This window comes from Neopsephotus bourkii, unplaced genomic scaffold (genome assembly GCF_033783945.1).
Source record: "Neopsephotus bourkii isolate Nb327-2 ecotype Australia unplaced genomic scaffold, CSIRO-AGI_Nbou_v1 NB_1250, whole genome shotgun sequence".
NCBI classification, from domain to species: domain Eukaryota; kingdom Metazoa; phylum Chordata; class Aves; order Psittaciformes; family Psittacidae; genus Neopsephotus; species Neopsephotus bourkii.
The window spans coordinates 2,484,043-2,509,686 of NW_026901735.1; the positions used below are offsets into that span (position 1 = coordinate 2,484,043).

A 25,644-nucleotide genomic window follows, 5' to 3' on the forward strand; every position below is an offset into this window, starting at 1 on the left:
ATTTTCTCCTGCAACTTTAGAAGGAGCCAAAACAACTGCTTCAAAGATGCTTAGCTTCAGGCAGCCAAAGCTAGGCAGGATAAATCACAGAATCATAGAACAGGGTTGGAAAGGGCCTTAAAATGTTCTAGTTCCAACACCTTGACACGGTGGCTTTGGAACTAGAGCTCTCCTACGCATACAGCTAAACAACTTATCTCCCTATCCTCTATCTACACTTCTCTGTGCATGTAGAATTTGTCATTTATGTGCCCTTCTGTACAACTTTATTTCTACTTAAGTCATCCCACATGTCACCTCTAATTTTATGCCTTCTCCTGCAAACATTTTCTTTCCTGTTTCTCAGCTCCTGTTGTGTTAGGGTTGCTTTGGGGTTTAAAACGGTGTAAATCTCAGTTCAGAACATACCGCTTTAACTGCAAGGAATATTTAAAACATCTGGAAACATCCACTGCGTGGTAAGTTTATGCAATGAAATAACTTCTGAGCTACTTCTGCATCCAAAAAAGGTGAAGATTTTTATGCATGTTAATTAACTTATTCTATCAAAAATTCACCTCATTCCCCCATGTAATACATTATGAAATCATTAGAAATGCTGCATTTTACCGGAAGGCTGGTACATCACAAGATGTAATCAGTGAAGCAGTTAGTACTTGAGGATGTTACTCATCACAAAATGCTTTGTATCCATCATGGCTCTTTTCTAGATACTAAGAAAACATGGGCAGGGAAACACAGAAGGCTCAGGAGAGTGCATGAACAGGGCTTTTAAAAGCCCTTGTAACTATATTCACCACTGGCTTGATGTATTACTCTTCAATTCAAACAAAAGTACAAATGAAAAGGCAATTTCTTAAGTCAAATGGAAACAAGACCAGCGAACAGTGCAAGGCCTTACAACTACTTCCAAATCACCATGTAGGTTAACTACAGAAATTAACTCATGTGGAACATTTTATGATTATAAGTGATCAGAACATTGGCAGCTGTTGCTATCCACTGAATACCAGGAAAAAGTAATTAGATGAGAGCGCAGCTAGAATAAATATCTTCCCTGCTAAGTATGAAAAAGGGAAGGAATAGATGCATGTCTGATGAAAAGTAGAAATATTTTTTTAAGTTACTGGCACGTGAGGATGGGGGATAACATTTTCGGGGGTTTATGGGGAAAAATGTACAGATATTAAAGAACAAATTCCTTTTTATGCAAACGAGTTTAAACCAAGGCAGCTGTAATTTTGCATTACATCAATGTGATCTGACCCTAAAAATGCTGTTACGCAGTTTGCATACAAGAAGTGATCTACTTCAGTATGACAGCAGCCAGGTGTGAGAGAACAGTACAGTGTTTTCAAGCTACTACCTGGCTGGTCACAAAGGATTTCCTCCAGTACTCCTGCTATTAAACATGCACAAACCAGCTGAAGGAACCTTCCTTTTCACAGCACTGAGGGTCTGGAGGAAAGCATTTCAGAAATGCCTTCTGCTAGTCCCATTGCACAGCTGCTGTCCTCACACCAAGGACAGTTTAACCAAAAGCAGATTTGCCAGGGACTTGCACAGAGCTCCCTCCTCATAAACAGATACATAAATACTTCCCATATATCAGAGTGCATAAGCAGAACCTGGAAAAAGCTGACCTTTATAACAGTGTGTTAGTTAGCTGTGCAAAAAGAACACCTTTTCTTTTAAGAAAAAACAAGTTCAGAATAGAATGAGAAATACAGTACCTGGGTTTTCCTATTTTAGGGAAGGTAGCAGAAAGTCCTGATTTAAGCAGGCAGGTCTTCTGGATTTGCAGCAGTGATTCTAGTCTAGATTCAACTGATTCCACACAAAAAAAGAGGTACTATTTTAAGTGAAATAACAGAACAAGACTGCTTTGTTTACCATGTTCTCCAATCTTCAGATGCGTAGTGCTCTCTCCTAATACCTCACTTTTGTACACAGGAACACAAGGCAAAAGAGGACTCTGCATTCAGTTCTTCAACTTCCATAGTGACCAGCTGAGTGAATCACAGATGGAATAGCTGAATGACCTGAACCACAGAAAACATACTCTGCCTCTGGAAAAGCCTATTGCTGGAAGTTGCATGAGCTTCTCTGCAAAGATTGTGCCAGTCCTTCAGTGGTTATTGCCACTGTGGAGAAAGGTGACTGCATTTACAGGTTCAGCAACAAACATACATATCTTTCTGTATTTCTTATGGATATAAATTACACTGTTAGGTAGTCACTAAATTTCCATTGCAAAGTAGACTTATTTTTCAAAACTAAGGTGGAATTTAAATTGTAAAAATTGCAAAAATCCCCTAAGTTTACAAGAACCATCCCTTCACTCCAGGCAAAGAGGGAGACATAAAAAACACAATCCATCATAGCTCATTTCGCCTTAAAAAGCAAAACACGTGCACTCAGTGGAGTAAGTAGAGGGGAAGATGGAGAGACTTCAGCTGCTCATGTCCCAGGGAGCTCAGCTGAACAAACCCTATCTCTGAGATATGTTCTTACAACCAAGGGCATTCTAAAGAAGGCAAATGAATAGCCTGTCCTATGGAAAAGGGCAGGGAAGTCACATCTACAATAAATGACAAAGTGGGATATGAAGTGAATCACACCTGCAAGAGAAAACAAAGGAATCTATAAAACATACTCTGCAGCAGTACTCTGATAGAGCTCTTAACACGTACCTTTAAAAGCTTTACTGCCACTTTTACCTCACAGTTAAAGAACAGATGAGAATTGCTACATACTCCTCATTCTCCCAAAAGCTCTTCGTCAGCTAACAGAAGACTTATCTCTATTTTCATTAAGCACAGACTCCTTAAAGGCCATGGAAGCCACAAAATTGACACTAACAACAGTTTTCCACACACTGAGTTTATTAAAGTTCTGGTTCAGCAAAAGCAAACAAAGAAATAAACTCAGGAAAGCAGTTACTCACACTGCCATTAACGAACACGGTCCCACACATAACACTGCGTGGCGTTCAACAAATCAAGTTCTCTCCCTGTAAAATCATCCACTGAATAAAACACATTTAAAGGCCTATTCTAAATGCTGAGTGGAAGAAAACACACGAGGTTTTGCTGTCAGTGAAATACTAATATTTTCAGTACTGTGAACACTTACCTAGGAAGAACCACCCTGCTCTGTGAAGAGATGAAAACTCAATGTTCATCAACTTGAGTTGAAGTAACTCCGGTAATAACAAAGAGATGTACTGAGAAAGATCTTTCTGCACTCTTTTCCTACAGCCTACACATAAAGTAAGTGTAGGAATACGGCTGGGCAAGCTTAAACACTGCCCTAATACATATTCATAAAGCATTTGTGCTGCAATACACTCAGAGTTCAGAAGCGGAACTATACAGCTGTCAGATACCCTGAAATCTGTCTTTTAAACCCTAAATTGACAGAAGAGGTGTTTAATATGTACATGATTATATTAATAAATCAAAAAGATAATCACTTATCAGCATGCTATCACAAAGCTGTTTTTTTTTTAGTCAAGAAGGATGACAAGAGCTGACACATCTCAGAGAAACATCTTAGCACAAATAAATCAAGTATCAGCTTATAATTCAGGCAAACATAATGTTAAACTTGATGTGGATGTTCAATACACGTTAAGCATGTCTCAGAGACCTGTCTTTTCATTTTTCATACAACTTTACATGCTTTCAGTTATTACTTTTTCTCCATAAATCTACTGATTTGGCTGTTATTTGAGCATTTCCAGTTTCATACTGGGCAGCTCAAGTATCTAAAATAACATAGAACAGCCACTGTTCGTACTTACAGAACACAATTTTTCCATGAATTGCTTTTGCTAGGTTCCCAAACTAAAATAGAAAACTCTCTCATTAACACTGGCAAGCTTCCATGCCCTCCAACTTTCCACAACGTAAACTACTAATATGGGAAGAAAACCCCATAGTAAACCAAGATTAATCTTTATAGCAAAAAAATGTTGCAAGCCATAGATAGTAATTCTTTAAAACCTGAGCTATATTTCACTTCAACAGTGAAAAATCAAACCAAGATTTTCCTTACAGATGCTAGGTACCTCAAAGTATCATCTTATGCTGGATTATCCTCCTCCCTCCCATACCTACTTCTTTACATAGCTTGAAACTATGCTTGGTTAGACTTGATGAATGGTTGGAACTTGGTGATATTAAAGGTCTTTTCCAACCTAGTTGAGTCTATGATTCTAAGAAACAAAAATGAATTAAGTGCTTTGGGCACATACAAGTGTATTTGACTTTATCTTAAACCAAGACAGATCCTATCACCTAACTGCAACACAGGTCCAAGTTTGAAATCTTGGTTGGGATCAAGAGCCACATGGAATGACTGGCTCCCTGCACTGAGCCATTTCAGATGCCTGCCCAAGTCATCTTCCAGCATCCAGCAGAACTCACTTTTATAAATAACATTTCTTGCATCTCCCTCAGGCAATACGCCTCCATCCTGGCCTTTTGCTTTCAATTTACTACCAAAAAGGTATCCACAGACAAACTTGATTCAGTTCAGTTGCTTTCCCATTATCATACCTCAGTAGAATAGCAAAAAACAGCTAGAAGTAAAAGCAGCAAGCTCTTAAAATAGGACACAAAAATGCACCACACTAAGAGACCAGCACATCATGGTTCTGGTAGCCACTTTAATTAACCTTACCCCCCAATAACTGAAGTCTTCTGCTTCCATCCAAACCGCTATTCCAGTAAGGAGGAAATATCTTGCATTCAGACACAGCATAAAATAAATGTCATTTTCATTATTAGTGCCCGTGTAACTCACAGTTTCATTATAAAGAACATCAGAAACAAGAATATGACCTACCTGAAAGCAAGTACATTAACAAAACCAACCTCAGAAACTTCATTACATTCTCCTCAGACTATTTTTATTCTAAAATGGAAAACCTAGTTATTCCCTGTATGTTTTGGTGGGTTTTTCTTCCCTCCCTCATCCCCCAAAGACTGGGTTTTCATGTATTCTAGAAGGGTACCTGTACATAAGCATGCATATAACTATAACCCACACATCTTAGGAACATTTTAGCAGGGCCTGTCACAATAGGATGAGGGGTGATGGCTTTAAACCAAAAGAGATGAGAGTTGGGCTGGATGCGAGGAAGAAATTCTTTCCAATGAGGGTGGTAAAACACTGGCACAGGTTGCCCAGAGAGGTGGTGGATGCACCATCCCTGGGGACATTCAAGGCCAGGCTGGATGTGGTTCTGGGCAACCTGATCTAGTTGGAGATGTCTCTGCTCTTTGCAGGTCAGTCTAGATGATCTTTGAAGGTCCCTTCCAACCCAAACTATTTTGTGATTCTCCAACATACAGCTTTTTATATCCCTTTACACACAGTATAGAGCTTGTTATTATTTTATTTTATAACCACGTTGAACACTCTGTTATTTGTAGTTATGTATTTTATATATTCATATGGATAGATGCTATTAACAGGTAAGATACAGACAGATAAGATACATATATATATATATAGACATGGAATTTGTTGTATTTTTTTTCTCTCCTAGAATGAAACATTTGGGGTCCAGCAGAACAACACAGTACCTGTACCTGTCTAAATTAAGGGTGTGGGGCAGGAAATCAAACCAAGATTATTTTTTAGGATTATTATAATTCTGTAGACCCTGTTTTCTTATGTAAAGCATGTATTTCATTGTTAAAGAATTCTTTTTATGAGATAGAGTGACATCAGGGATAAAATAAATGGCATCGACACGTACCCTGGAGTCTTTATCTTTTTTGTTAAACTATTCCAAACACTTGTGTGATGGAAGAGTTGGCATTTATGATTGTATACACATAGCACAAAGATGAATGTCAATCTAATAGATGCATTTACTTAAAAAAGAAAAAGCAAATATCAAGAATGTAAGTAGCACACGGTATTAATCTGAAGCACATTTGTATGGTTAGAGATTTTATTTTCCTTAAGCCATAAGCAACGAAATAGCATAAGGAAGGACTTTTAGACAAAGCTTTAGTGATTGCAGAACACTGGTCTTGAAAGAAGCAGCAAGGAGAGCTGAACTGTGGTCCAAGATCCTTCACACTCATCTGCCCTTGTATAGGCAACTGTGCAGAGCTGTGAGATGCATGTGGTAAGAGTTAGCAATTGACTGAAAAATATTTGGATTTGTATCTTGACATTTTCAAAAAGAAAAAAAGGGAAAAAGAGACAAAAAAAAAAGATTGAGAGCTCTGAACTGGTTCAGCTTTCCTTCCACAGCCAGTATTACATTCCTTCTCACTACCATGCGAGTGTCTTTTTACCCCTGCATAAAAGACAACCAGGTCTACACAGGAGCTATTAAGGCACAGCTGTGGAAAATATTCCACTGTCACTGAGCTAAAGAGCCTCCCAGGCTTCATGCTGCAAGTTTGCCTCTGGGTACACTGCGTGGTTGGACATCTGTCTGCCTGTGAGCCTGCTGTTAGAGGCATGATCTCTCTTAAGAGAGCACACTTGGCTCTCTTTGGAGACAATCATCTACCATTTCACCGCACTTTGACTCCCTCTGAGCCAGACATGGCATTTGTGCATACCAGTCTTTTAAAATAAGGCCTGCATAATAAACTCCTGACAAATATGTTTGAATTAGTGGCCCATCTGCAATCCTAAGCACACAGCTCCTCTTTGCTATTTTGGGGTAAATGATCCCCAGTCTTCTTGCTACCCAAATATACAGCTTGCAGTTTGGTTTTACCAATTAGTTGGTTCATTTGCTGTCACTCTTTAGTAAGCATCTAAAGTTCCAAAAGATAATTGTATTTTTCTACTTGTTTAGCACCTGCCAAAGTGCTTTAAAATAGCCAGTTCCGGTTTTCTGTTTTGTTTTCTAAATGGAACAATAAAATCTTGCAGTTCTGAACTTGTTGAAAGTTTAGACCCTCACTAATCCAGGTCTTTGGCAGAGCTGCCACCCTTCCCTACCTCTACACTACAGCTTCCCAAACTCATCTCTTCCCTTCCTTCCTCACAAGCACCTTCTCTTTGTCTTTGTTGTTGCTCCTGACTCCCAGGTTGCCATTTCCAAGTCACCCTTCAGCACTAACTTGCCTTTTCTTCAAAAGGGAGCCTGCCAAAGTTAGATGCCTGCAGGCAAGTAGGAAAGTGCTACAGATATACCCATTCCTGGTTATTCAAGTTATTGATGTCTCAGTTCTTCAGTCACCCAAGTGCAAGGGAGGCCCTTCTGCTTTAAAAGAAGCTCTCAGTAATCTCACAGTCTATGGGAAGCCAAACCAATTTAGCTTTGCTGGCAGGAATACAACTGTAGGGGCACAAATAGGAAAGAACAAACTTTTCCAAGGGAAAATGACTTCTTGGTATCACAATACTACTGCTGTTTACCTCCAGATCAAGAATGAAGCACAAACTATGCATTACACCGTAAAACTAAACATTGCTGTTTCCAACCACAGATTGCTGCTTCCCGCTTCAAGTAACTGCAGCCTCTGGACCGCAGCTGAGACAGCCTAAGCACAGCAGCATCACACAGGAGTCTAACTCTGTACCATATCACTAATAACACTGATATACAACAAGATCTAGGGATTTAACTGTCTCAACCACAGCCTAAGCTCCCATCACTTTATTTACATAATTCTTTAATAAAATTAATATAAAAATGCTTGTAAGGTGAAGTCAACACCTTGGATGGTCAGGCAAATACTCACTAATTGAGGCAAGTGTAGTTTCACTCTCCTACATTGTACTAAAATGTTCACAGATAATGGAATAACACCAAGACCAAAAGAAGTAAATCTGACACTTGGTATCTAGCCTAAAATTGCCCTAAAATCTCTTGTATTAATACAGTTACTTAAATCATTCAACAGCCCCACTCAGTATTAGGTTTTAACATACCCCAGCTCTCATTCTACAGTAAATCAAACACAAACCACTTCTTTTCTCTGAAAAGGTCCTGCTCGAGAGGGGATTTTATTCTGCAATCTGTAAGTGCCCTAGAATTGATATGTATATGTTAATGGAACAGTATATAAAGTCACCTCAAAGGCAATTGGTTTAAAATTGCAAAGCCCTACAGATGGGATGTAGGGTGACAAGTTAATTTAAAATTAGATTCCTAGATATAGTGCACACCTGATAATTGAGAGAAGCAGCAGGAAGGAGAGGAAGGTTATTGCTCTATATTTGAAAAAGGTGAATCCCTCCTTCATTAGAGAAGGAGAGGAAGGAAATCCAGAACCATACTGCATTGCAGGGATTTCCAAACAGCCGCAGGGCTTGGGGATGGATGTATTGCTGCTCATGCCTTTTCACTATGGGTGAAATTTATCCCAGTTTAGGGAAGCTGTGAGCAGTCACTGAGGGAGTAGGGAAGGACCACTAAATAACAAGCCTCAGACAGGCCAGTTCATGCTCTTCCACTGTCTTCTCCCTCTCCCATGAAGACTCAGTAGATATCTAGAGAGGAAGTATTACTGTAATTCCTCATTCTCAGAACTGCCCCAAAAGCACATCCTGCGAGACCGGTGCCTCCATGCATTCCCACAGCACAGAGGCACTGCATAAAATCCGGTGCCCAGTTCCTGGCCAGCCTTGTCTCCAAGACTGAATTTCCCACCCAGAGCACATGCAGAAACCTCAGCCCATTCCCAGTGTTGCTGCACAACAGCATCACCTACTGCAACAGCAGAAAGAAGTGGGAGGGTTGCTGGGTAAGAGCAATCACCCTGGGGAGCACTGCCCCACTGAACCTGAGGAATACAAATGCTTTGCCTTTCCCACTTCTGCAAGGCCAGAGAGTTTGGTGGCAAGAGTAACAGAGCACTGCAACAGACTGTATTTCTACCTATGGTAATTATCATTTGTGGAATGCCACTACTGTGAGAAACAAAATACAACACCAAAGGGAAGCAAGAAATACTTAGCTTTGTCAGCCAAGCATACCACTTGCAGGAAGAACAGACAGCATAGACAATGAGCAGAAAATACTGTCATAGTAGCTTCCAATTTTAATAATGGTTCTAATTGCTGACATTCCATTATTCAAACACAGCTACATGTTCCTATTGTGCCAGAAGCACTGTAGGGGTTTGGAGATAAGACTTGTCATCCTGTACTTAGCATTACTTTGTCTTAAAAATCACTTGGCCAAATACTGTGTATAAAATATCTAGGAACATACACAGCAATGTGAGAATTATACACACTAGGAAATAAGCCAAAAAGCCAAGCTCTAGGTTAAAGTAGCATGCACAATGTGCTCCATTCCTGGCTCCTGACAGTACAGCATTTTGACTTGTGATTTCCAGGAACACCAAGTCCATTTTCACAACTGACAGGAGAACTGCAATTGCAGGTAAGCACATGCACACTTGCACTCACAAGCACCAAGACAGTAAATATGCAAGCTGGACAGAACATCTGGAGAGGTGTTTCGTGACTAAAAGGAAGCAGAGGCAGTTTATTTCAATTCTAAAAAAAATAAAGATCATGCATTGAGCTCACAGAAAAAAAAACAAGAAGCATCTCCGAATCAACAAGTAAAATATCAATTACATCTTTGTACAGCCCTCTTTCCACTTTTACAAGAGAGTCAACCTAAAAACGCACGGATGTAAAAATGTTCTAGTTTGGCAAAAGAAGAAAAGTGACATTCCATAAAAGACCTATTATTAGCTTTGTCACTGTTCTATTTGTCTTCAATGTCTTTTCTAATAAAACCTAGAAGAATGAAGGGCAATATAATTATTTCTGAATCTCTATGTAAATAACCCAGGACTGTCCCTGTTTATTGCTTAGTACAGAATTAAACTCCATCTCAATATTGTTTAGGGAAAGGGCTGTGCCTATGCTGACCTTACCTTTCACTGATGAAGAGCTTTCCACACACACCAAACAGGAAACAGCTTACAGAACAAAGCTGATTTTAACAGTGTCAGACAAATTCTCTTTCCTTTCTAAACTGATTTATACAACAAACCTTACGGCCAGGCTCTAACAGGCTTTTGCCTTCTCCTGCATTATGAGGGGGGTACTTTAAGTGATGCAAAAATGAAGGTTTTTAGACTACATACATTGAAATTACTGAAATACTTTGGAAACAATCAGTCACTTATTCAAGCTCCCTTTACGCTAACAATTGACTGACTATAGCTCCTCTGATAGCTAAGCTTGCCCTACAGTTTCCTTGCATATTTGCCAAATATTATTTGGAATAACTTTTCAGCTTTTCCTCTTTGATTACTAAACACCCTTTAACCCCACAGGATCTGAAAAGCCTTCATGAAAAAGCACACCCTATCCGCTGCTGCTGCTATAAGAGAAAGAGGAACCTGAGGAAAGAAGCAGCTGACACAATCTCCACCTTTGTATCTGTCAGCAAAGAGAAAGGAAGGGCAAAGGAGACAGTAAGAGCATTGCAATAATCCCCAGGGCCCTTCTCCACACATAAAAGCACACATGCACATCTGTGATGCTGCAGACTTGAGAAAAAGATCATTGCTCACAGACACAGAGTGTATCACAGGGCACATCTGTGGACCAAAGAACAGACATTCACGTATTGCAGACAATTCCTACCTCCTGCTAAATCACCTGGTCTTCATCTCCGCTGAAGGGGAAGAGTCAAGCACCACACACTGACCTTTACCCTCAGCACCTCGGTCAGATTCACCCTGAGCTCTTCACTCAGTAGCTTACCCACGGCACTAGTATTGCTTTTTCCCACATACTGCTCTTTAGCGCTACCTCTCTAAAATCAGTTCTCTTGTCTAATGGGGCATCAGCGTAATTCTAGTCCAATATCTTTATTTACCATTTCCACATTTATTCGCTTTCGAGTATTCAGGACAATGCCTTCTGGTTCCCCAAATTCTCCTAATTATTGCCTCCAAAAGCCCACAGGAGTTGAGCACAAAAAAGAGAACTAATATGAATTATATTAGTTGCCTTCCAGTATCTGAAGGGGGCCTACAAAGATGTCAGAGAGGGGCTCTTCATCAGGGACTTGTAGCGATAGGACAAGGGGTGACGGGTTTAAACTTAACCAGGGAAGTTCAGGTTAAATATAAGGAAGAAGTTCTTTACTGTAAGGGTGGTGAGGCACTGGAACAGGCTGCCCAAAGAGGTGGTGAATGCTCCATCTCTGGCAGTGTTCAAGGCAATGTTGGACAGAGCCTTGGGTGACATGGTTTAGTGTGAGGTATCCCTGCCCATGGCAGGGGGGTTGGAACTGGATGATCTTTAGGTTCTTTCCAACCCAAACCATTCTACAATTCTATATAGAATCAATATATATCGCATTTTCCTCATGTAACAGCTTGCTTTGTGTGATACACATAGAGAGCATCTTTGCAGACCAGCATTTATTCCTCCTATCAATAAGGATGCTGAAGTTTCACTCTCTCCTGCGAGACAATCTGAACTAGAGATCACTCAGATCAAAAAGCTCTCCGTTCCACTTTTGTGTGTTCTGGTTTGGGTTCTTTTTAAGAAAGATAAATCATTAACAGGAAAAAACGTTAAACCAGTGATCCCTCCTTCCACTGTTTCTATAAAACAGTACACGCCACTGTTTAGACCATACATTAAAACCACTTGTATGTTTAATGTCAGCAGAAAAGTGAAACTCACGAGTCATAAGATACATGGGTTTTGTTTTTACAGCATTCACCTGACACTGGCCAACAAATGCTGTTTCATTGCCACTTTTCTGGGTATGGTATATAGTTTTTATGTCTCCACAAACAAAACCAGAAACAAGCTTTAGACTTTTGAAGGAATTCTGTGTTTTGCTGTCCTTTAATTTAGCTCTGAACAGTGCCTGCTGTGGCCCAACATATCTATCCTATCAAGTCCAACCAATGTTAACCTACATGCTGCTCTACCCTGTTACTCAGCAGTTCTGCAGCAATGCTTTAATTCACTGAACCCCTGGAGCTGCTTTTAACATTTCCCATAATTCTGCAGAGAGAATGCAAGTTCATACACTTGAAATACACTATGGGAAAACACTGCGCCAAGAAAGGGCTGAGCAACCGTTTCTGAAGCAGCAGTGGACTGCATGTAGTCAGTGAAAACAAGACAGAAGAATCCATTTGTGATGAAAAGCACATTATCCATGACAAGGCCAAGAACTAGTTCCAGTTGCATTCACTAATAATAACTTAGAATTAACTTTTAGTTAGTTTTAATTTTTGCAGCCTGTATGTCTAAGGCACAGTTGGTAAAATCCTGGCATCCCAAACTAGAACAGCAAAGTTCCCATTCATGTTAAGGTCAGGATTTTCATGTGTGGCTACAGCAGCAAATAAATACTGTGTTCACTTATTTCCTCTGAACATGGTCTCAGTAACAGAAAAGAGGAGAATACAGGGGCCACATCATTTGCTTGGTTCGACAGCCCATGGAGACTTCTAACTTGCTTAGCCTTTGTATTACAAGTGTTTAGAGAAGCCACAGGGAGGGAACTTCTCATTGTCATTCTGCACATGTATGGAAAACAACAAAATATCACTCTCCACAAATCTCCACCTGACAAAAGAGCCTGATAGAGCTTTCCCAGTTTCTAGTGTTTTCTGTTACAGGGCAGATCCAGGGCTCTGTTACTGAAGAGCTGACTATAATATGACTGTATTTCTTGTAACACCAACCACATGGACAAGTAACAGCAAGACTAACCTTTGACCCGTTCTCTTCTGCCAACAGCCGTATTTTCCACCACATTTTTCTTTCAGTATTAGCTCACTAACAAATTTAATTTTGCCACTTTTTGAAGCTGCTCTGTACAATTACAGTGGGAACACCAGCTCCTGCCTGCTTAAAAAAATCAACTAGTTGCTCAGTGAATAAGAATTGTCACTGTGACTGACACATCCTAGAATCACAGAATGGTTTGGGTTGGAAAGAACCTTAAAATCATTTAGTTCCAACCCCCTCCCATGGGCTGGGCCACCTCACACTAAACCATGGCACCCAAGGCTCTGTCCAACCTGGCCTTGAACACTGCCAGGGATGGAGCATTCACAACCTCTTCGGGCAGCCTGTTCCAGTGCCTCACCACCCTTACAGTAAAAACCTTCTTCCTTATATTCAACCTCAACTTCCCCCATTTCAGTCTGAACCCATCACCCCTTATTCTATCACTGCAGTCCCTAATGAAGAGTCCCTCCCCAGCATCCTTATAGGCCCCCTTCAGACACTGGAAGCTGCTCTGAGGTCTCCACACAGCCTTCTCTTTTCCAGGCTGAACAGCCCCAACTTTCTCAGCCTGTCTTCATACAGAAGGTGCTCCAGGCCCTGATCACCCTCATGGCCTCCTCTGGACTTGCTTCAACAGTTCTATGCCCTTCCTATGTTGAGGACACCAGAACAACATCGTACCAGTACATCATTGTACCAGAACGCTCTTCTGATGCTCTGTTTTCCTTTCTTTCAATCTTAATGCAACTGGGAGGAAAACAGGAACTGACAGCAAGAATATTTCAAACAGGACAGCTCCTGCAACAACAAACACCAGGAATGCAAAAGTACATCATGGTACCAACAGGGATCCCAACTGCACTGTGCTAACTGCTCTGCTGACAGAGGGGCACACTTCTTTGAAGAGTTCCTAAGCGGTATGAGCAAGCCAAGATCAGCCACTGGACAAAAGTGACCTATTCCTGCTTCACAGATCAATGCTATCTCCAATGGACTTGTCACTGACAGATAAACAAGGGACTAAAAAGTAAAAACACATCAGTACAAGAGATAAACATGCTTACAGGGGCATGTGTCCATGAGATACTTAAGCACCAAAATGAAGCATTACTTAGAAAACAACCACCAGAACACTGATGCTATTAAAGCAGTGCAGGCTACACAACCTGCCACAGGAGCTCCAAGACTTTGTGAAAAGCCCCCATCAGGTCATCAGTTTTGCCAACCAAATTAAATAAATTGAAGTGAAACATGAGAAAGAATGGTAAAACAAAGGAGCACCAACAAAAACCACCCCAAAACCAACAACAACAAACCATCACAACGAATATCTTAAAGCCCATTAATGCATCTGGAAAAAGTGATCCCTCTGATTTCAGCAGGCTATAGAGCAAACTCATGAGTAACAGCTTTATATTTCACATGAGTGAAGATTCAACTGATACAAACTGTTTCAGTGCCTGTGAAGCATGCAGGCTGGAAAGCTGTCCAGGGATTAGAACAATTAAAGTCTATTCAGGCTCTGCCCCTTAAATCTGATTCTACTCCAATAAAACCACTGGATTTTTTTTCAACTGTGAGAAGGATTTGGCCTTAAATTACAATAGACTGATAGCTAAATTTACAGAACTAGCAATACCCTGAAAATGCAGAACCTCAGAGAGAAAATAGAGATCACAAAAAGCCCCAAACCTCCTGGGATTATCAATTAAGATATTTTAGCTTCCCAACTTAAATTGAAAATATGCTCCAGGAACCTCTGTAGATATTCAATTATTTTATTTTTATTATATTGAGACCCATAATTGCACCTGGAAGGAAGGAAAAACTGGATCACTTTGTCCCCATTGATCTAAAAGCGCAAGTACCATCAAGAGACATACCTGACTCACTGGCAGAGGGAGCAGCAATGAGACCTGCATTAGGAAGCTTCACATGAAAGAAAATAATTAGGACAGGCAGAAAAATTTCAGAGGATTTAATTGTTCACATAGTTATGAAATAAAATCCACACCATTTTGAAAGTTTAATGAATTGCTATCTGAGGAAGGACAGCCACATCCAGTCAACTGTAAATGCTGCTATGCATTTCATAACATATGCTAAATACAGCTACTTTTGGACCCTAACTTTTATCTTCTCTGTGTCTGCAATTCAAAACTCAGGATGTGGTTTGGAACTGTACTACCCAGTTTGTAGGTAGGCTACAGAAAATAGAATCCTTTAGGGAATTTCGTGTGTATGCATTTAGCAGGGAAGCTTGACAAATTTGCCTTTATCCCTTCCACACGGGATTATGTGTATTCACACAGAAGTGATGATCTAGGTAAAAACAGGGCTGGCTTGACTGGAGCTAATATCCTCTCAGAGAACTGAGGTGTTCATGCTAAAGGAGAGTAATTTGCCTGTGGAGAGAGCTTCAGTATAAAAAGCAAGCAGAGACTAAGGGCCTATGCACTTAACACTAAGCATGTCTCACAAGTGACAGTGCAAAAAAAGAAAGACCAAACTAGAAAGATATTTACAGGAGGACATAATCAAGATTCAGCTTTAAGTGTACCAACAGCTTGTTCCCATCCTGCTCTTTATTTACAAGTGGGGTCAACTGCACCACAATGTAGTTAATACACAAATGTTTGCATGAGAGAGGCTTTGCTTTTTGAAGAATTGTCATGAAGGACTGTTCTTGTAACAGACATTTTATGAAGATCGTCTTGCTGTAATCCTAATGGCTGCATGAAGCAAAACAGTACCTTCAGGAAAGCAGCAGCCAGCAGCTTTCTTAACGCAGCTCATAAAATCACCCTATGCCAGATACTAACAACCCTCTACTCCATTTCCATACATGCCAATATCCCTCATTTACAGCTCATTTTAAAAGACTAGTAAACCATCTGCATCTCTGTTGAAGTAAAGCTGACAGAAAACACTACTGAAATGGAACAGAATATTTTAAACATGTTTAATGAGAAATGTTTCCACACTTAAAAAATAGACAGAGATGAGTAAATCTGAGCTATTTCTTTCATTGTCTCTTCTATCTTTTCTAAACGTGTCACAACACACATGTACCTGATGCAGCCAGACCTTTAAGTGGGACCAGCAAGGTGCAGCAAACATTTGATTTACCAGAGACATTTATAATTCAATTTGGAGACATTTGCAGATGTTTGCTTTCAGACTGCCCTCTTAATGGGTTCTTTAACAACTCAGTGGATGCACAATAACTGCGAGTGTATTAAGATAATCAGTCTCAGGAGTAAATTATTCCATCTAGCCTTTTACTGATGTTTTAGCCACAAAATTACAAGAAGACAGAGCCATTTCAAGCCACACAGACCTTCTGGTTCAAAGGAAATGCAGCTGGTGGACACCTTACATAAGTGAGAAAATATGATTTTGAGCTAATTAGATCCTGTAGATTGGTTCTGATGTTTGGGAAACTTCTGGATGGATTAGTTATATCTTTGGAGTGCAGTGCAAATGTGCAATATCCCTCAAAGGAAATAGGAGAAGCGTTATTTGGCAGGTAAAAAGCAAAATGGAAATTTAGTTTGCCTTGAAGCTCTAGTTTTTGGGGGGATTTTTAATAGTTTTTAGTATTTTTAAGGTATATTATTTTAAATTATTTTAGCACGTTCTGTTTAGCCAAGGGCTCAAAGCCTGTTATATTGTCAAATCCAAATAAAACAGGTATTCACAAATGTCAAAACCTGGTGTCTTTTGCAGCTCTGGGCTCCTTAAAGGTACAGACTTCCCAGGGAAGAAGGGGAACAAAACGTTTGCAAAATGAATTCTTAAAATAGCCAACACAAAACTTAACTCCACAGAAAAAACCCACACTACAAACCAAAATGCCATCCCCCATTTCAACACCCTCAAATCACTAAGAGAATTCAGGTACTAAAAAAGGTAGAGAGAAGAAACTTTAGAAGCTAGAGGAAGAATATTTCTTTCTTTCACCTTTCTGTACAGTGTCAAAATGTAATATTAATACTTCATGCTGTAAGAAAATCTAAAGAGGACTCAGCAAGCTATTAAATGTTCCAGTGGATCATTTGTGCTATGACTTATTAGCATAATTGGGGGCACACTTTATCCTGACCTTTGCAAAACTTTCATTTCCCAAATGTGATAGACACAAAGTGCTTTTCTAACACCAATAACGATTATTTCCTATGGGAAACTGCCAATTATAAGTTGGTGAAAAATGCTATATTTGATGTACATTGAGAACATGAACACACCTATCAATAGTCAGACTAATTAAAGCCATTCTCCAAATACTAATAAAGCTTGTCACTGCCATGAAATACAACCTACACAACTGCATCCTTGTCACGTCATTCATTCAACAACAATAAATGTTTGATTAATGTTTAAATACAGCACTTCCACTGAATGCTCCCCTTTCCCTAGCAGTAAACTAACACACGTGGGAAGGTGTCCTAACATTTAACCACTTGATGTGACTTGATATAAACAGTAGGAATTTGAGTCAAGTGCCAGCAAAAATAGGCAGATACAGAAACAAGCTCCTTGTGTTCTGGACACAAGGAAAAATAAAAGCATAGTAAAGATCATAGATAAGGCTAAGCAATAAACTGTCACAGAGCATATGGTTTAGGTTTATGATATTGACTGCAGTACAGTGTGCCGAGGTCACAAGTACAACAGGTAGCTAATTCAATGGCATCATTTCCTGCTCCTCTGTCACCTGCTGTTTGGTGTAACCTGCTGCCAAGGTGCTGTAGCTAATGTGCACCTTCAGGGAACAGAACCAACAAAGGACAGAGGAGGTACAGCCAACCAAAACGGAACACACTAACCCAACAGAGGACAAGATAACTGCCTTCCCACCAACACACCCTCAACTACTCAGTGCGCCCAGCTCTGCATGCATGCATTAGGATTGCCAGAGTAGGAGTGTGTTTTAGCAGCACCAGCCTCAGGCATTTAGTTTGCAAAGCATCTTTTCCAGCAGTGAAACCACACCACACAAACAAGGAAGCCTTCCAGAAAATGCAGCCTTGGGAGAATGTTGAGTTCAATCTCTTCATAGGTAGCCCAGGTTTTTAAAGCTTTCCCTGGATCCCACTGGATGAACAGACAGAATTGGTAGGTTGCAGAATCAGAGAGAGTAAAAGAAATTCCAGCTCTCACTGATCAGCCATTCTGTACACTACATCATCTTGTATTTAAAAGGCATTTGCTGTAATGGCTTTTCTTTGGCCGAAATCACTTTCAAAACAAGTTCTTAGGGCCTGATTTTATGTTCTTGATAATGTGCCAACCTCCACAAGGTTCTCTGATTCCAAGATGGAATGGACATTAAAGTCAATGTAAAACTATTTTACTAGGTTCACTTTTCCTGTGTAGATTAACACAGGAGGGTAGAGTATGAATACTGAAAAATCTGATTCCAAATTCTACGTCACAATAGCAAACCCTCCATGCTGGTATATCAATGACAGAAAGAAAAGCTTTTGAGTTTCTTACAAATATTGACCTGGAAACTGCTTCAAGCTGTTTAATATTTCAAAAGAGTGAACTCCCCATTCAATGATTATGTATGTACATGATTTTCAAAGAAAAAAAAATCATTATGGAGTCCAGGCAACAAATTGCCATATTAATAAGTAGAAAAGGGTCACTTAAACCAAAAGAAGTAATGTTTAAAAGAAGCCCAAAGCAACACTTGAAGTTTATCTTTTGAAGATTTTCAGAATCTCTTGCTAATTGCTCACCTACATCCTACAACCAAATGAATTAACACAAAAGCAGGCCATAAAGGCCTGCATATTAAAAAAAAAGCCAACTAGTTTTCAGGCAGCAGAGCCAGATGACTTGCAAACAGGCTTGTATGCCCCATTTCTGTTTTCTCCTTCACAAGGTGCAACTATATTACTGGGTCTCATAAAAGACACCAAGTCAAATTCAAGATTTCACCTTGCTTAGTTCCAACACAGCCACAGCAAAACACCATGACAGCATTTGATACGAATTCTACAGAGTTGAGGCAGGCAGATCTGCGTTTTTAAAGAGAAGATGGATACCAGCTTCAAATTCAGCAAACTCAAGTTCCAGTTCATCTGAATCAAAAACTTCCCTCGTTATAACTCAGGTATTGAAGAATATTTGATCTGCCCTTCAGAGAGGAGATAAATCACTTCCATATAAGGCTCAGCATGTGCAAAAGCACACCTTAATCAGTGAAATTTAAAAACTATTTAGTTTGCAATGAGAAAGGTTCAGAAATCATTTGAACAGAGTAACCAAGTACTAACATGAAGCAGGCATGCCTGTCCATCCTGCTGGAAGGGACCTACTGAGTTCTTAGAGCCAGCTGCTCAGCCTAGGTGAATTCAAACCAAATACAAGCCACAAATATTTTAATAGCTATGTTAACTGGCTTTTGTCCTCCCATAAGGTCTCTAAAGAAGGAAAGACAGGGTTGATTTCTCCAGGCTAAAATACAGCACAGCAAGAATGACTGAATGAATTTTTGTCAGACTGAGCAACCTGCTTGCTCACAGACAGGAGCTGGACATAAAGATCTGACCACCTAGACCTGATCTAAGGAGGTAAGTGAAGTACTGCTTCCCTCTGTTTTAATAACAGTCTGATCATCAGGCCAGAAGAAGTAAAAAGGGTCAAAGTCTTCCAAATGCATAAATACCCGAGGAAAGGACTGTAGATCTTGAAAAGCCAGTCTATGTATCAGCACAAGAATTACTTTAACATATACAGCAGTTCCAGAGGTGCTCCCAACTGCTAACCCAGACTGCAAGAGATCTCATAATGATCTTGTTTACAATCCAAATTTTCAGTCTGGTACAAATCAAGGAGCAAAAAGGAGCAGTTATGAAATGTAAGTAGATTCACTTGCTACTTTTCATTGTAATGTTTTACAAGTCTTATTAATTTGGAAAAGAAGAAACAACGGTTAAAAATACAAACAGAAAAAGTGGAATGTGTATCGTTAAGTAATGAGCAACAGTCCATATTTCTGTCTTTTCCCTTTGTTTTACAGGGAAAATACTAGACAGCAGTCTCCTCGCATACTGTAACTTTCAAAACTTGGCAAAGCAATTCTTACACACTGTGTTTCAGATCCAATAACTCAATACGTGCTTCAAAGATCTGGCAGCAGTTCTTTTGGGAGTTATTTCCTACTTTTCTGGCTTATGCAACCTGTCGAGTTTGGAAAATTTACACTTAGCAGATTAAAAGGATGTACACAGAGAAAGAGGAAATCATAATAACCACAATTATAAATGAAGTTTTGAACGCAAATTTGATTTGCCACAGTCATTTCCATTGCCTGCAAGAAATCATCCCGATTCAGAGCAGCACATGCCTTCTTCTCAGATTCCAGTTTTCACAGGTACTACAATCAAAAAGGATTTGTTTAGGTGAAGAGCTGCCCGTAGGGCAGACTCCCTAACTCATCACACAAATATTCTCTGTTCTCTAATGCAATACTCGTTTTAAGAGCAACAAAATTACAACAGAGAAGATATGAACACTGGAGCAAAACCAGGCTCTGGGAAAGCCACAGGATGGAGCGGAGTTTTGCCTGTGATTAGAATCTGTTTACTTAAACACTCAACCAAGCATTGCTCCTCTAAACCAGACCACAAGTGTGATTAGAGAAAACATCCCTCTGAAATTTTCCATAGTTTGAGGTTTAAAGTTGAAAATACAGGAAGAAAAAACAAAACAAAACCCAACTTTCCAAAACCAATGCATTTTTTTTCATTTTCTTTTTGACTTCACCAAAAAGCAATAAGAGATGAACACCCTAAACATGCAGCAGTGTAAGAAGATGTATCCGTTTAGAAGAAAATATCTACGAATCTTGGTGTATTAACAGTAAGAAATCCCTTGGGAACACAGGAATGTCACTCACCACCTCTGCCTCTGCCACCACTGCCCTTCAGCTTTTGCACCAAGTTATGCCATCTTGGTTTAGGCTGAGAAACTAGAAAGGGACTAGTTTCATCAAGTCCTCTCTACTCTCTCAGTTTCGAGACACACATTCATGCTCGTTTGAGCAGACTCTTGTGCTCTCGTTTACTCCTGGAGCTAATTCCATTCACTACTAAGGAAGAAAGAGACTCAAAAAAGGGACAAGAGAGAGGAAGCTGCAAAGAACTCAATATGCCTCAGTGAGCTGAGCCTGCTCAAACAAAAAACTCGACTTTCATCAGGTTTTACTGAGGCCTAACAAAATGAGCTGTCATTTTGTGTTCAGTTCTTCCCACAGCGTCCACCTCCGCATGTAAGGCCAGGTTTTGTGCATTTTAAAAGAACAAGGTTCTAACTTTGGGCACTGATGAAATACAAATTTTGAGTAAAATGACACCACACCTTAGTTCCTTAGAGATCATCCCCATACTTTTTCAAAACACAGCAAACAGTCTTTCTTTGCTGAGGACTGACAGATAAATCTTAAGGGGAAAGTTTCACAAGACAGTCACGTAAATACCAACACAAAAGAAAACAACCTTTCCCAGCCTCAGACAACTTACATCCTATACAACCAAAATGTACAGGAGCCAAGATTTGTTTCCTCCCTTTTTCTGAACTAGAATGTCTGAAGATTCAGGCATGGCATAAAACAGATCTACCATGACCAATTTAAGGCAGTAATCTGGTAAACTTCATTAGCCCTCTCTAGAAATCCACTAGTCACTCATTATTTCCCCACTCACCTCTGCTCTGCCAGCACAAACAAAAACTGATTCAGCTGAAAAAAAATCACAGAATCATAGAATAGTTTGGGTTGGAAAAGAACTTTAAAGGTCATCTTAGTCCAACCCCCTGCAATGAGCGAGGACATCTTCAACTAGATCAGGGTGCTCAGAGCCCCGTCCCACCTAACATTGAACGTTTCCACAGATGGGGCATTTACCATCTCTCTGGGCAACCTGTACTACTGTTTCATAACCTTTATTGTAAAAAATGTCTTCCTTTTAATTTACATATACTCTCTTTTAGTGTAAAACCGTTACCCCCTGTCCTACTGCAACAGGCCCTACCATAAAGTCTGACCCCATCTTTCTTTATGTCCCCCTTAAATATCAAAAGCCTATAAAAAGGTCTCCCTGGAGGCTTAAAACCAACCTTTTAGAATTGCAGTTAGCAGATCTACTTTTCAGCTAGATCAGTTTCACTACTTACACAGGATTTTGGTGTGAACAAACATCCAGGGACAACAAATTAAGAGGCTGGGAGTGAGACTGGAGACTACATTCTATAACAGAAGCATCAGTTCAAATGTACATGAAACTACAGGGAACCTGACAACTGAGACAGTAACTATAGCCATAAATTATCCCTGTGGTTTTGTTATCATTTGCTTTTTAGCTGTACTCCCAGAGCTCTGCCTCCTCTCTGAACCACCAGCCCTTCTCAGTCCAAGACCTTCACCAATGTATACTTTCTGCTCCTGCCAAGCAGTCTACCCATCACTGGATTTTGCTGTGACGAAACAGGACAGTCTTTCAAAAGAAAGTATGAAGTCTACATGGTCACAAGCAACAGGGAATGTTTGGAAAACAATGCTTCATCTGGATGCAGTAAGCCTCATTTATTTTTCTCTGGTCTCTCTATTTTTGTTTTATACTGTTTACTCCATGTTTTAATGACAGAAGATATTTTAAGCATTCCTGACCTAGAAATGTGCTAAGAATAAGAGAACTTTTCGAAAGAAAACACTGTCCATGTGAAGGGAAACTCAGTGTACGCTCCACCTAAGCAAGCTATGTATGTTGCTTACAAACAGCGGATAACTTCTCAGACCTAAAAGAACTCACTCAATTTCCAGAAGCCAGAGATAACATGTATAAAGATTCAGATTGGCTGCAGGATTCAATGGACCTGATTAAAAGAACAGTAGTGGTATTCCCAGCCAAAATAGATGCAACAGAGGAAAATTCAGCTCAGGTGGGAAATACCCACACAAAATGCCTTAGTTGCTGTGCTTATCAGGGACAGTATCAAGATACCCAGTGGAGCCACAATAGCACTACCTGTATTTTCAGACTTATGCTCCAAGGAAATATTTGCAGAAGTTTCTACTTTTCAAGAAAGTTATTTCTGGCCAATGTAGGTTTTTCTCAGTTCTTTGAGTAAAATGTACTTGTGCCCACAGAAGAATTATTTTTATCAGTTACAAACAAACAAACTGATTGTGATAGAACACCAGGTCACAGTGCAACAAATTCCCAAATCCTTGTGGTGTACAGCACAGGGATAGACCAATGATCAAGTAGTGAAAACCAAGGAAAACAGAAGTGCATTTTAATGACTAATGCCAAGGTTATACATAAATAAAGCACTACCTACAATCCCTGTAAAACTACTCCTGAGATTCTAAGAAGACCAATGCAACCATGCTCTTTGGTGACTTCCTACACTGTAATCTTGCTGCCAAAGATCCCTCTAGAGGAGTGGAGAATTCTGATGTGAATTTGGAGACATTCTTACATGAACAACAGAAAGTAAATACATTATCTTATCATGATCATGGACAAAAGGTTAAGTAGAAAGAAGAGTGCACCACGTTCTGCATTCCACTTGCATGGGCAGTGCTCTCCTCCTGTGCAGAAAGGACTGGCAAAGAACTCCCTTAAGCTGAACTGAATGAATGGTTTGACCAACAGGGCAGGATTGAGGTCTCACTCAGGATTAGTGAGAAACTATCATTTGCCTCACAACAAACCCTTTTGAGCCTGCTCAAGGCCTGGATGCTAAAGTGAAATTCTGTGGCAGTTTGGTATTTCTGGAGGAAAAGCAGTTTTCAGACAGCAGAAGCCAGAAGGGTAAGAATCCTTGATGCCAGTGGCATATATAAAGCTACGCTCAGACTAGGAATATGTACGAAGTGAATGTAAACTGGTCTGCAAGTGACATAACTCTGAGCATTAAAAACAAACAAACAAAACCCAAGTGACTGTTCTTGACAAATCTGAGGTGAGACGAATCTGCTAGAACCAGAGAATGGAGCACTTAAACTACCTTTGCTGCTGTTTTAAGAATAGCTCCATGTTCTCGCTGTATTTTAGTGAGGCTGGGAAGGGGTAAGTTTATTACTCACCTGTACTTCCCAGAATGCTAGGCTACTGCAAAGAGGCCACTGAGGACCTAAAATGCCCCCATCTGTCTCTGTCACTTGCACACATGCTTCTTTCTCAGTGTCAGGGGATCTGGTTTTCTGGAAAGCACAGTACACTCTGCATTTGCAGAGTTATGACCTACACGTCTAATAACTTCTCTCCTCTCACAAACCACAACTGGTTTTTTAGAGCATATTTCTCATTCTAATATTGACAGCACTGCATTGAAACTTTAAACCATATTTTAAACAAATAGTAAATAATCTATAAAAAAATTCAAATGTTAAATGAACAGAAATACACATACCTGTCGAAACCCAGAAATCACTCTGTACAAATTCCCATTGTAGAGAATGTCCTTCCTTCCCTAAAAAGGAAAAAAAGAAGCCTTAATTGTGCATACTAGTATTTAATTACCTGATACAAACACAGTGAACTACTTCAAGACCTTCTTCTTTCACCCAGGAACAACTCCTTACTGATCAGTCTGCATACACTATAGCAAGCATAAGTATTGCCATCTCAGTGTGTTTTTGTCTGAAGTTCATTTCATTTTGAAATTGCTTTGTCTTTGTTATCTAAGCAAAAGCATAATAGCTGCAGGTGAAACAAACCCATTCTTCCAAGGATTTAAAACTATACAATGGGTGCCAAGAAGCGAGCAGCTTGTCGGGACCAGAGCAGAAACATGTATTTTATTCTGAGATATATGATCAGGGCTCTTTCTTATCCCAGCTTTGGGTAAAAAGTAAATTAGTACTAAAACATACTTCCCCCATTGCTTTTGCCAACACTATAGAAGGGTGAAAGCATCATCTAATTCACTGATGTCCGCTTCTGGTTTTCTGCCTTCTGTGCGTGTGTGGGAAGAGGTTGGCAACCTCTTGACATCTGACATTTCCATGCTTCTGGGCAGTACAAGTGAGTGAAGTGATTCACACCATTAAGAAGGAAAAACAGAATTAAGAGAAAGCCTCAGCAAGATTAGAAACAGAGGTTTCAGAAAACAAAGTGTCTCAGCCAAGAGAGGCCAGAGCATGCTGTAGGTCTAGCACTTGCCTCAAAAACTCACAGCACATAAAACACCCCAAGGAGTGTACTAGAGGACTGAGAACCACAGCAATCACAATTACACCAATGAGATCAGTTAGAGATGAGTTTCCTGCCCTGTCAAACACTCCCAAAGTTACCAGACACTTCTATTAAAACTGAAGTTTTTCCAAAACATAAATAACAACTGAGAGGACAAGGGCTAGACACTTTGTTCTCACTAAATACTGACAGGACTCCCTTCTAGTGCTGAGGCACTGGAATGGGTTGCCCAGGGAGGTTGTGCATGCTCCATCCCTGGTGGTGTTCAAGACCAGGCTGGATGAAGCCTTGGGTGATATGATTTAGTGCGAGGTGTCCCTGCCCATGGCAGGGGGTTGGAACTGGATGATCTTAAGGTCCTTTCCAACCCTAACTATTCTATGGTTCCATGGTTCTAAGACCACACAGTGCTTTTGTTTTATACGTTTTTTTCCCCAATGCCTCAAACTCTCTCATTTTGCCCATGCACTTTCAGACTGGCCTCAGTAGCTCATAATTACATGACAAAATATCCCTGGGTCTCCACCACCCAGCTACACACAAAGGTGTCCTTACACTTATTTATGGGGTCAACTAAAGCCGACCTCATGCTAAAATAAATTCACTATTCAAAACATGTTTGTGTTGGAAAAACAAGGCATTACAAAAATATTTTGAACCATACAAGCGAATCTCAGCCTGTGATGAGAGATACACCTCCTATGTGTGT

At 40.0% G+C, this 25,644-nt stretch overlaps 1 protein-coding gene across 9 annotated transcripts in view; it reads right to left on the reverse strand.

Moving 5' to 3' along the window:
• Positions 1-25,644, reverse strand: part of PLCB4 (phospholipase C beta 4) — a 199,046-nt gene that overhangs the window by 155,628 nt on the left and 17,774 nt on the right. For all 9 annotated transcript variants that reach the window (XM_061364793.1, XM_061364785.1, XM_061364786.1 and 6 more), the window contains one exon: positions 24,151-24,210. The gene's annotated coding sequence lies outside the window, so the exon portion shown is untranslated. The remainder of the gene's footprint in view (positions 1-24,150; positions 24,211-25,644) is intronic.